Below are 11,125 nucleotides of genomic sequence, written 5' to 3'. Positions count from 1 at the left end.
AATTTTATTTATTTCGATTTTTCGGGCACCAAACTTCGTTTTTTTCGCTCCGTTTTTTTCACACCTCTATTATACATGATTATCTATATTTTCACCAGCTTATAGCTATTAATATCATTCATAAAGTTGTGTGCACATACGGGATCCATTACTCGTTTAGTGGTTTAACACTATAATGCTTATGAATACGTTCACATACGTCTCACAAACACGTATACATACACATATACCACAACTCATTCATGTATATATATATACAAACATAATCCATCACAAGTTAGTGAAAAGTATAGGCATTACAATGTTAAACTGTGAAACGAGTACTTGATTCCGAAGGGGCAGACGACTTTATGAACGATATTAATAGTTACAAGTTGGTGAAAATATAGATAATAATTTATAGAAGAGGTGTGAAAAAAACGAAGCGAAAAAAACGACGTTTGGTGCCCGAAAAATCGAAAATAAGAAAAATCCGTAGCTAATCCGTAGCTACTTAGCTACGTATTAGCTACAGAATTCTAACGGAAAGCATACTCCGTAGCTAATCCGTAGGTAATTAGTATTCGTAGGTATTCCGTAGCCATTCCGTAGCTAATTAGCTACGGAATAGCTACAGATTAGCATATGTAGCTCTTCCGTAGCTAATTAGCTACATAATAGCTACAGACTAGCATCCATAACTATTTCGTAGCTATTCCGTTACTAAACTAGGGCATCACATTCTGTAGTTGATCCGTAGCGATTCCGTAGCTAATTAGCTACAAAAATTTTCCGTAGCTATTTTCCGTAGGAAAACCCCATGTTTTCTAGTAGTGCTAGCGGTTGAGGTGCAGAATTTCGTAAAGAATATTCAAGGTTCAAACTTCGTAACCCAAAATATTATTAGTGTTCCACTATTTACCATTACACAATGGGCCCTGTGGTGTGATGTAAGGTGGTGTTGGGCGTGGGCGTTGGCTGTCAAGATGATGCGTTTTTTTTTACCTAATCCAAGTGGAAGCAGTAAATCAGCCATATTTAGTAAAACATAAATGGAAGTTATTAGAGAACCTTCTTTTTTTACCTAATCCTAGGGGAAGCAGGAAATCAGCTATATTTAGTAAAACATAAATGGAAGTAATAAGAGAACCTAAAAATCAGCCTCATTTAGCTAAAATTAAAAAAACTAACAGCAACCAAGAAAACTAACACTACAAGACTAATGTCCTTTAGTGGTGACAAAGCATAAGTATTAGTGGTGCGCCGCGAAAAGGTCGTCGTTGTTGGCTCATCGCTAATACTCAAAAAGTCACCGGTAATGCTATTTGTCGCCGCTAATGCTATGCGTCGCCATTAAATGTGTCGCCACTAATTGTAGTTTTCTCTATTTTATGTTTTTTTAAAACCGTTCATTCCAAATATAGGACAAACGTTATATATATATATATATATATATATATATATATATATATATATATATATATATATATAATTGGTACTAAATATGAATTACAAATAAATAGATCGAAACATTAATTTAATAATACGACATTAATCCCAAAATATTAATCAAACGTTCAAGTGCAAAACATGTTAGAATTTTACAAAACATTACATAAATCCTAAAACTAGCTACACATCATCATCGCTCCCCTCGTTCTCCCCTCTTTCCCTCCAGTATCATTTCTTCGTGGTGGCAATGATAGAAACCGTTCTTCAAGTGCCGCACTACATATTGAGTATCTTAGCATTGTTTGAACCATATCCAACTACAAAAGAAACAACATAATACCAAACTACAAATTACAAACATATAACCAAACTAACGATCACTAAGCTACAAAATACTAAACTATCAAACTATGACCAAACTAACAATTACCAACATACAAACTATTACCAAACTAACGATTAGCAACATACAAACTATTATCAAACTAACAATTATCATCGTATCAAACCATTACCAAAGTAACAATTACCAAAACATAACCAAACAAACATTTACAAAACTACAAAATACCAACATATCAAACTATAACCAAACTAACAATTAACAACATATAAAATATTACCAAACTAACAATTACTAACATATTAAACTATCACATAAATAACCATTACCAAAACATAACCAAACTAACAATTACCAAACTATAAAATACCAACATATCAAACTATATGTAAACTAACAATTACCAACATATAAGCTATTACCAAACTAATAATTACCAAAACATAACCAAACTAACAATTACCAAATATAACCAACTAACAATTACAAATTACAAATACCATGTAACACCTATAAAATTCGAGCCAATTTAAAACTTTTAAAAACATTTAAAACCATTAAGTTATTACAGTTTGTTTTCGAAATAGTTTAAACATCAGATTATCCCCAGAATCCAATCATAAAAATATAAGGAGGTGCGCGATCATGCCTTCGTCTTCCCGCGATCATCAGAAATACCTGAAACAATAATCGATAAATGTAAGCTCGAAGGCTTAGTGAGTTACACCCAAAATACCAACGCCATACAAATATAACCATATCATATATACACAACACAACATGCATAATGAGCCATCATCCTGACTGGTCCGCCTCGCAGGGCCATCAGTCTATCTGGATCGCTCTCCGAGCCATCAGCACGTCTGGACCGCCCTCTAGGGGCCTTCAGCCTATCCGGACCGCTCGTCGGGCCTTCGGCCTGGCTGGTTTGCCTTGCCCGGGCCTGCAGTCTATCCGGTCTGCCCTGGGTATCTTGGCCTACAACACACAACAGGACCTGCCTCAACCCAATCCTCCAAACCAACAAACATGTGCACGTAAATATCATACGCTAGCATGCAATAACAGATAGTCATACAGATCTAACAGATCACTATCATGGCAACTATCCCATAACCAGGATGCCTATCTAACCGATCAATAACATAGCGACCATCCTATAACCAGGATACCGATCTAACTGATCTCTAACATAGCAACCATCCTATAACCAGGATATCAATCTAACAGATTCCTAACATAGCAACCATCGTAAAACCCGAATGAAATCTAACAGATCACTAACATAGCAACCATCCTAAAACCAGGATGCAAATCATAAAGGGTCGGCCTTGGTGCTGTAGACCTTGTTGATATAGTGAGGAGAACTCACCTGGCACTGCTGAAGTCCCTCGAATAAAACTCCAGTTGTTGGTTGACAGATTCCCAAACTGTCAACATCAAAAAAACACCCAATTAATAATTGGGTTCCAATACATAACCACAAGTCCATGCTTGGGGTAAAAGGACTTCTTTACCCCTACCTTAGGGCTGCAAATGAGCCGTGCCGAGCTCAAGCCTGACCTGGCTCGGGTCGGCTCGTTTAAATATTTATAGGCTCGAGCTCGAGCTCGGCTCGTTTCGAGCCTCGTGGTACAAAGATCGAGATCGGCTCGTTAAGAATTATATGGGCTCGGGCTTGGTTTGGGCTCGGCTCATATACGGTATACTCTAATTTCCTAAAATGGTATTTATTAAATTATTAATTATTTTAATATATCAAAATAAAAATCATTTTTTTATTATATATATGTATGCTTGTTTAGGCTCGCGAGCCTAATTGAGCCAAGTAACAAAGGCTCGAGCTCGAGCTCGTTTAATAAACAAGCCTAATAATAAGCTCGAGCTCGACTCGGGCTCGTTTAAAATCGATCTCGATTCGAGCTTTTAACGATTCGATCTTGAGTAGCTCACGAGTAGCTTGGCTCGTTTGCACCCCTACCCTACCTAGTTTGATTCAAGCCCAAGGCCCAACTCACACTCCAAAGGCCCAAAAGTCAAGTAATGGGCCAAATCCCAACATATGCCCAATTTTCCAAATTGGGCCCAGAGCTCTACGTGGTCTTTCCTTAAGGCCCATCCATTTATTCTAGTCCAAACTCTTGGTACTCCAATGGCCCAATATCTCATAATCATCAAGGACCAATTATGGCCCACCTATGGCCCAATTTTCAAAATTGGGCCCAAGCATTTCCAATGGGCCTTATCCTAAAGCCCATCTAAATATTCTAATCCATATGCTTGTTTTTGGATGGCCCAATAATAACCCAATCACCAAAGCCAAAAAGAAAGGCCCAACTCATGGACCAAGTGAAATTATGGTTTTCACATGAAATGACGATTAGGGTTAAGTGTTCCTACTTAACCCATTAAGTACTTAATCCATTAAGTCCAATATTGCCTTAGGTTAATTTTCCAATGATTATTAATTAATATTTTAAGTTTATTAAATAATTCAAGTGCGGGTCCCGATCAATCCCCAAAATTTCGGTTTCATGACATTAGGGTTTTCCAAACCCTAATTAGGGTTTCCAACCCAATACTAGCCAATTAGGCACATGGTTAGGCATTTAGGTCAATTAGGGCTTCCTTGGGCCCATTAGGGTTAAACAAGTCAGGCACCACCCACTACAAACTCGGGTGGTTGTGGTCAATGGCGGCTCACGGCGGTGGCGACCACCTTGTGGTGGTGGTTATGATTTTTGTCTAAAAAAATTCCAAGCATCCCAAAATACACACACACACACACAAAGCACACAAACCACCCAAGGTGGCGGCAGAATGTCGGCTTGAAGTGGCAACCACCACCTGTGACAACCGTCAATTTTCGGTCAAGTCAAAGTCAAATAAAGTCAACAAGTCAAACCGGTTAACTCATTTAACCCTTGTATAATAGGGTTTACATCGTGCTTACTATTGTACAACACACTATCTTTATGCAAAGTATCACTTTAAGTCTCCTTGTGTTTAGAAAATCTAAACCCTAATCAGAGTAACTGATGGAACAACTCAATAAAACATTGATACATACCCTTCAGGGGCATATGACGCTCATAACAAGGCAAAACGGGGTTTACAAACCTTGCATTTCGAAGCTAAACACTCGTAAAGATCACAAACAAAGTCTCTCTCAATCTCTCTCACTCTATCTAAATCTCTCCCAAATCTCTCCAAGTATGTGAAATCTCTCCCAAATCTCTCTAAGTATGTGAAATCTTTCCCAAATCTCTCCAAGTATGTGAAATCTCTCCCAAATCTCTTTAAGTATGTGAAATCTCTCCTAAATCTCTCCAAGTATGTGAAATCTCTCCCAAATCTCTCCAAGTTTGTGAAATCTCTCCCAAATCTCTCCAAGTATGTGAAATCTCTCCCAAATCTCTCTAAGTATGTGAAATCTCTCCCAAATCTCTCCAAGTATGTGAAATCTCTCCCAAATCTCTCTCCAAATCTCTCTCAAAACTTTTATAATCATTTAGGGCATCCCGACCCTTGATTTAGTCGAAAACCGCTCGAAAACGGAAGTTTATGCGAAAAACAGCTTTAAGGAGCCGAACCTTCTTAAGGAGTCGAACCTCTCATTTGAACCGAAACTAGCTTAAGAACCGAACCTCCTTCTAGAACCAAACCTCCTTCAAGAACCGAACTACCCTTCCCCTTCGGTCCCTCTTCTGATGGCTTCGCCTGCGAGATTGCTCGGACCGAACCTCTCCCTCTCGGTTCTAATACATCAACCGAACCAGCCTTCGGTTCTAACCCTCTAAGGACCGAAACTTCGGCCAGACTTCGGAATTTTCGCTCTTTTTCCCGGTTTTTGACCCCAACTTTGTTTTAAGCCCGTTTTTCATGATTTTAACGCGGGATTTTCACCCAAACTCGTGTTTTGACTTAAGGGACCCTATATTATCATATATTAATCATATTTTGGGGGAAATCCTTGTCCAAGAATAAAATCTATTAAATTAGATTTTGTGATAGAGTGTTGACTTTCTATAAGTTTATGGCACAAACAACCCCCCATACCTTCATAGTACAACCCTCAGTCACTATTCCCCCTACCTAGTCTACTATTTGTCCTTTGACACCCCTCCTCCAGCTGTAAAGGTTCATCAAAAGTTGAAAAATCACCTCTCTCCTTCCAACTTTACTCACTCTCTCACCAAAGAGCAAACATCTCTCTCTCTCTCTTTCCCTCTCTAGAACTCGAGATTACAAGGTTACTCTCGAGCTTTTCAGCTCAGTCTTGGTAAGTAAATTCATCCTACATTTGAATACTCTACACTCTTTCACTCAAATCATGAATCTCTTATACAAATATCATCATATTTGTGCTTAGGATCTTCGAATCTTCAAGTATCTCCCAAGTGTTCTTGACTTGGAAACTTCTTCTCTTCATCATCCATCTTAAGAGATCAGTCAAGGTGAGTTCATACCCCTACATTTTCATGTTTTCTTCAAGTTTTAGGGGGGGGGGGGGGGAATACAAGTTAAAATACCAAAAACATAACTAAATTCAAACAACAGCTTTCATCAGAAAAGTTGAGTCCTATTCACGGACTGTTTTGACCATATTGAACTTAATATCTTTCAAAATTGTTTAATATTAAAATATTTCAGGTTCATACCTTTAAAATGACTACTTGCACATCTCCATACGATTTTGCTACAATTTATGGTGATTTTTACAAAACTGCCTATCATTTCAGAAACGAATTCGGACCAGTCTGTGAATATGAACATTTTCACACAAGTTAGGGAGTTCTAAAAATCATAATAAAAATAATTAATAAACTAGACACATTTTATAAACTCTCAGAGTTTACAGATTCAGTTTTCGACTTCGTATGATTTTTGTATGATGTTTTTAAAACAGTGCAAAAAGGTTAAAAACTAGTTACATGGCTTACAATATTAACAACACTTTGTAGTATGTTGAGCAAAGTGCATAACAATAGTTTCTAAATGTTGGATGCATTCTTGTTAGTTTATCATCATAAACAGAAATTAGTCATTCATGATAAGGTTTTCCATTCATTTCGTACACATATAATAAACTACAATAAGTATAGTTTGTGAATTTTACGATAAAAGCATACTACATGAAAAAGGTTTTACTCTCGAAACAAATGGGTTTTTCATATACTACATGATAAACTATAATAGTAATAGTTTATGGATTTCATATCACTAATTTATTTCATAAAGAGTGATTTCACTTCCACCACAGAAGAGGTTTTATAGTCAAACTATATGTAAACTAGTTAACATAAGTTGTGAGACAATTCTTCCATCGTACTCATAGAGTACAAGTTAATATTCTTGTAAGTTATAACCAGAGTCTCTTGTAGGGAGAGCGTGATAATTGTGTATAGATCTATATTGGGATTGACACCCTACACCTCGCTGCTAGCTACAGCCGGACATGTAGGCTACGGGTGACAAGAGTCATAGGATATTGACGTCTGGAAAACGTTGTTGCAGGTTAATTCTCGTTGTAGTATGGTTATAACGACTCACATAGGGCGTTAACAATCTTTCAAGTTTACAAGGAAAATTCTACTTTAGAAAGGGGTTTTATCTATTTAAAACTACAAACACGTTATAAGTACAAAATACACACATATTCTCGGTCTTGGGATTTAGGACTACATGACTTTTATAAGGAAAATATTGGATTTTCTTTGGAAACATATTACTATCATAAACATTATAAGTACAAAACACACACATACTCTCGGTCTTGGGATTTAAGGCTACATAACTTTTTATAAGGAAAATATTGGATTTTCTTTGGAAACGCATTACTATTATGAACATTATAAGTACAAAACACACACACATATTTTCGGTCTTGGGATTAAAGGCTACATAACTTTTTATAAGGAAAATAAGGGATTTTTCTTGAAGTATACATGACAAAGTACCATGTTTACACTAAATGGCTTTCATGATATTAAAACTACGTTTCATCTAGAATTGTTAGACTTCAACTATAATTTGCTAAATTTACATGTTAGAGTTATATAAGAATTTAGTCGCAATCGACTTAGAATTGGTGGGCCCACCTTACTTCATGTTCCTTGTTTGGTTGTGGACCTAGGGCAGACCCATTATATTCGTCGGTTATTTAACTTAAATTTTATATAACTTATATACACTGGGTGATTATAGGAGGAATCTACAAGTCTTTCTAGGGGACATTATTGCATAACATAGGAGCGTTCATTTCGCACTTAATAAAGAAAATATTGAATTTTCTGGAATCATACTATATCGCTTTTACAAGGAAAACGGCTTCTTTCTCAAATAAAACTCTTATGAACTCACCAACTTAATTATTGACACTCTTTCAAAACTGCTTGTATTATCAGGAAATCAGTGAAACAGGAAATCAACAGCTTTTGAGGATGGGACGTTAAAGCGTCAAACATTTCAATTTGTCATCATAGTGTAATTGATTTGAAACATGTAAACACATACTGTGGTGTAACTTTTTTTCAATTATATCTATGATGGTTGTATTTACTTTGAGCACTATTATACTCGTTGTTGTGATACTATACATGAAGTCCTCCACCCCTGGACATTTCTGCCATCCTTGGTTTGGGGGTGTGACACCAGCTCACCACGGTGACGGGTTGTTTCTTTGATTATCCGACCGTACAATACATTTTACATCAAAAGACCCAAATTAACACACATATAAGATAACACACACACACACATACAACCGCCCTTTGGCGGCAGATGGTGGTCGGAGGTGCTAGCCACCACCTCACGGTGGTGGTGGTGGCTCTCTTATGAAATCCAGCCAAGATAACCACACACACTAACAGTAAAACACACACACATACAGAACAGTAACACCACCACCCACCTAGTGGTGTACGACGGTGACAGCGGACTGAGCTTGCAAACGAAAGTAGTGCTAGCGGCCGGTGGCGCTGAAACTGTGAAGGTGGAGAAGAGACGTGATCCAATCGCGAGCAACAACAGCCTCCCCGACTGCATCGACGACGACATGCGGCGGACCACGAAGAAACATATGAAGAAGAAGAAGGGTCGGAACAACAACGTCAGCAGCCACACGACCACTGTGGCTTCGTCTTCATAGAAATGGTGCAGCGGCAACCGGAGATGAGGCACCAACTACACCCGGAAGTTGCCTAAAACCCTCGTGGGTCTTGGTAGCCCTTTTCGCGAAGAATAAAGTACCACCAGTTGTCGTCGTCGATCGGAAAAACGAGAGGAAAGGGGGTGGTGGTGCAGCGCCGGAAGTCGAAGAAGGGAAAGGTGGCGGCTGGAGTTGCATTAGGGTTAGGGTTTAGATGGTTAACGTTATATACCAGCCTCACACGAAACATCTTCCAATATTGACACAACCGGTCCCTCCTTCTCCTTTTCGTTTCATATTAAGTCCAAAAATTACCATTTAGCCCCTGACTCAATAAAATCTTTTCAACTTTGATCCAAGATTTACCATTCAGCCCCAACTTCCAAAAATCCTTACATATTAAGTCCAAATAATACCAAACACCCACTGACTTCTAAAATCCTTTGCAAAATAAATCCCAAAATTATACTTTAACCCCTAGAGATTCATATATCGTCATTTGGCTTCCCGAAACCAACGCCCCGCTAAATATTATGGATTTAGCTGTTACAATAATATTATGGTTATGGTTACAATAATATAAAATACTAATAAAAATTACATCTCGGGGTTCCGGATTTATTGTTTAATTATTCTATTTTAAACGGGATGTTACAACTCTCCCCCACTTAAATTTGATTTCGTCCTCGAAATCGTTTCTTATCATTCCTTACCCGCCAGACAACTTGAACTACATGGCCACAACTACAATCATACCCCATCCTTTCCAACACAACCGTAACCAATCCTTCCAGGGTTCTGAAACCTGAAGATAAACAAATTTATTGTAATATGATCACATTTACTCAATCCAAGGTCTGAAGTCTCGAGATGGTCTGGCTCCCTGACAGACCGCCCACACTGAATCATTGCCGAATTCATTGCACTTACCTCCCAACTGGCTACTCAGCTTCTGATAACCTGAGGTTCCTACTAGAAGACAGAGTCACATACCACATTTCCCTGCAGTATACTTATACTTGACAGAAAACTCATCCGGAATACCGGATTCCTGCCCGGTTGCAGAACCAACAAGCGATCTTACAGTCGCTCCACGCGATTCCCGAAGGAAACTCGACTAGCTATAACTGCCCTAGCTATATCGCAACTCATGGCTCCATCAATCCTTCCAGTCTATCCGACCATAATGACCTGACAATCTATCACCATCGAACCAAATACGAATGGTGAACGCTACCAGAATATTGTAGTCTTACATCATGTCTGGTCTCCAACGACCTATCGTTCCCTGATTCCGCTTATGTTGTGGTCTACCCACAATCTTGCAAACTGGCCCACCCTTACCTAATCATATGAAACATTTTGTGAATGCTACGGGTCCTCCCGCAGGCTCACAACACTTCCCTCACTATCTGACCGCTAGATCTAACGTGAATGCTACGGGTCCTTCAGCATGACTGGACCGCCTCACCGGGCCTTCAGCCTTTCTGGATCATTCTCAGAACCTTCAGCATGTCTGGACCGCCTCTCCGGGCCTTCAGCCTGTCTGGACCGTTCTCCGAGCCTTCGGCCTTACTGGTACGCCCCACTGGCCTTCAGTCTATCCGGACCGCTCTAAGTCTGTTGAGCATAAACCTGGACCCATCATGGTGCCCTCTCCCATATAGTCAATTCTCCCCCACTTGGGGGTTCGAACTCCTGATCCAATCCATGGACTATAATCTCGGCCTAACTCTAGACATCATGTTGATCGCCCACCCTCTCGGGAACCCGTGGTCTGATCCCTGACCCACGTATCTACTACCTACGCTAAATAACCCACACACCCGTGCTAAATGTACTGCCGATCCCTGGCAGCTAACAAAACCCTCAATCTATCAATCCAAAAACCCTCAGAGTCGAGCACACACTCGACCGAACACCCGAACTGAACTCAATTCAGGACTAAAACCCCAACATGGTTCCCCAAATTCTGCTATCAAGCACTGAGAAGACGCGTTTCTCATGCTGCAGAGTTTTACCGAATCCCCCAACAAACACAACCCTCAAACCAAACAACCACTTGGGCCTCCTTTCTCCTTGTCGGGATGTGAACTTATCCCCGTTTCAAAACCGCTCCCACTTCTACATCCCGAGGTAACTCTCCCCCACTTAGATTCAACTAAGCCTTCACAATACATGAAAATTGGAGGATTCCCAAT

This window comes from Lactuca virosa, chromosome 8, assembly GCF_052849685.1.
Source record: "Lactuca virosa cultivar CGN04683 chromosome 8, Lactuca_virosa_CGN04683_v6, whole genome shotgun sequence".
NCBI classification, from domain to species: Eukaryota; Viridiplantae; Streptophyta; class Magnoliopsida; order Asterales; family Asteraceae; genus Lactuca; species Lactuca virosa.
Note: the sequence above shows the minus strand (reverse complement) of the source record.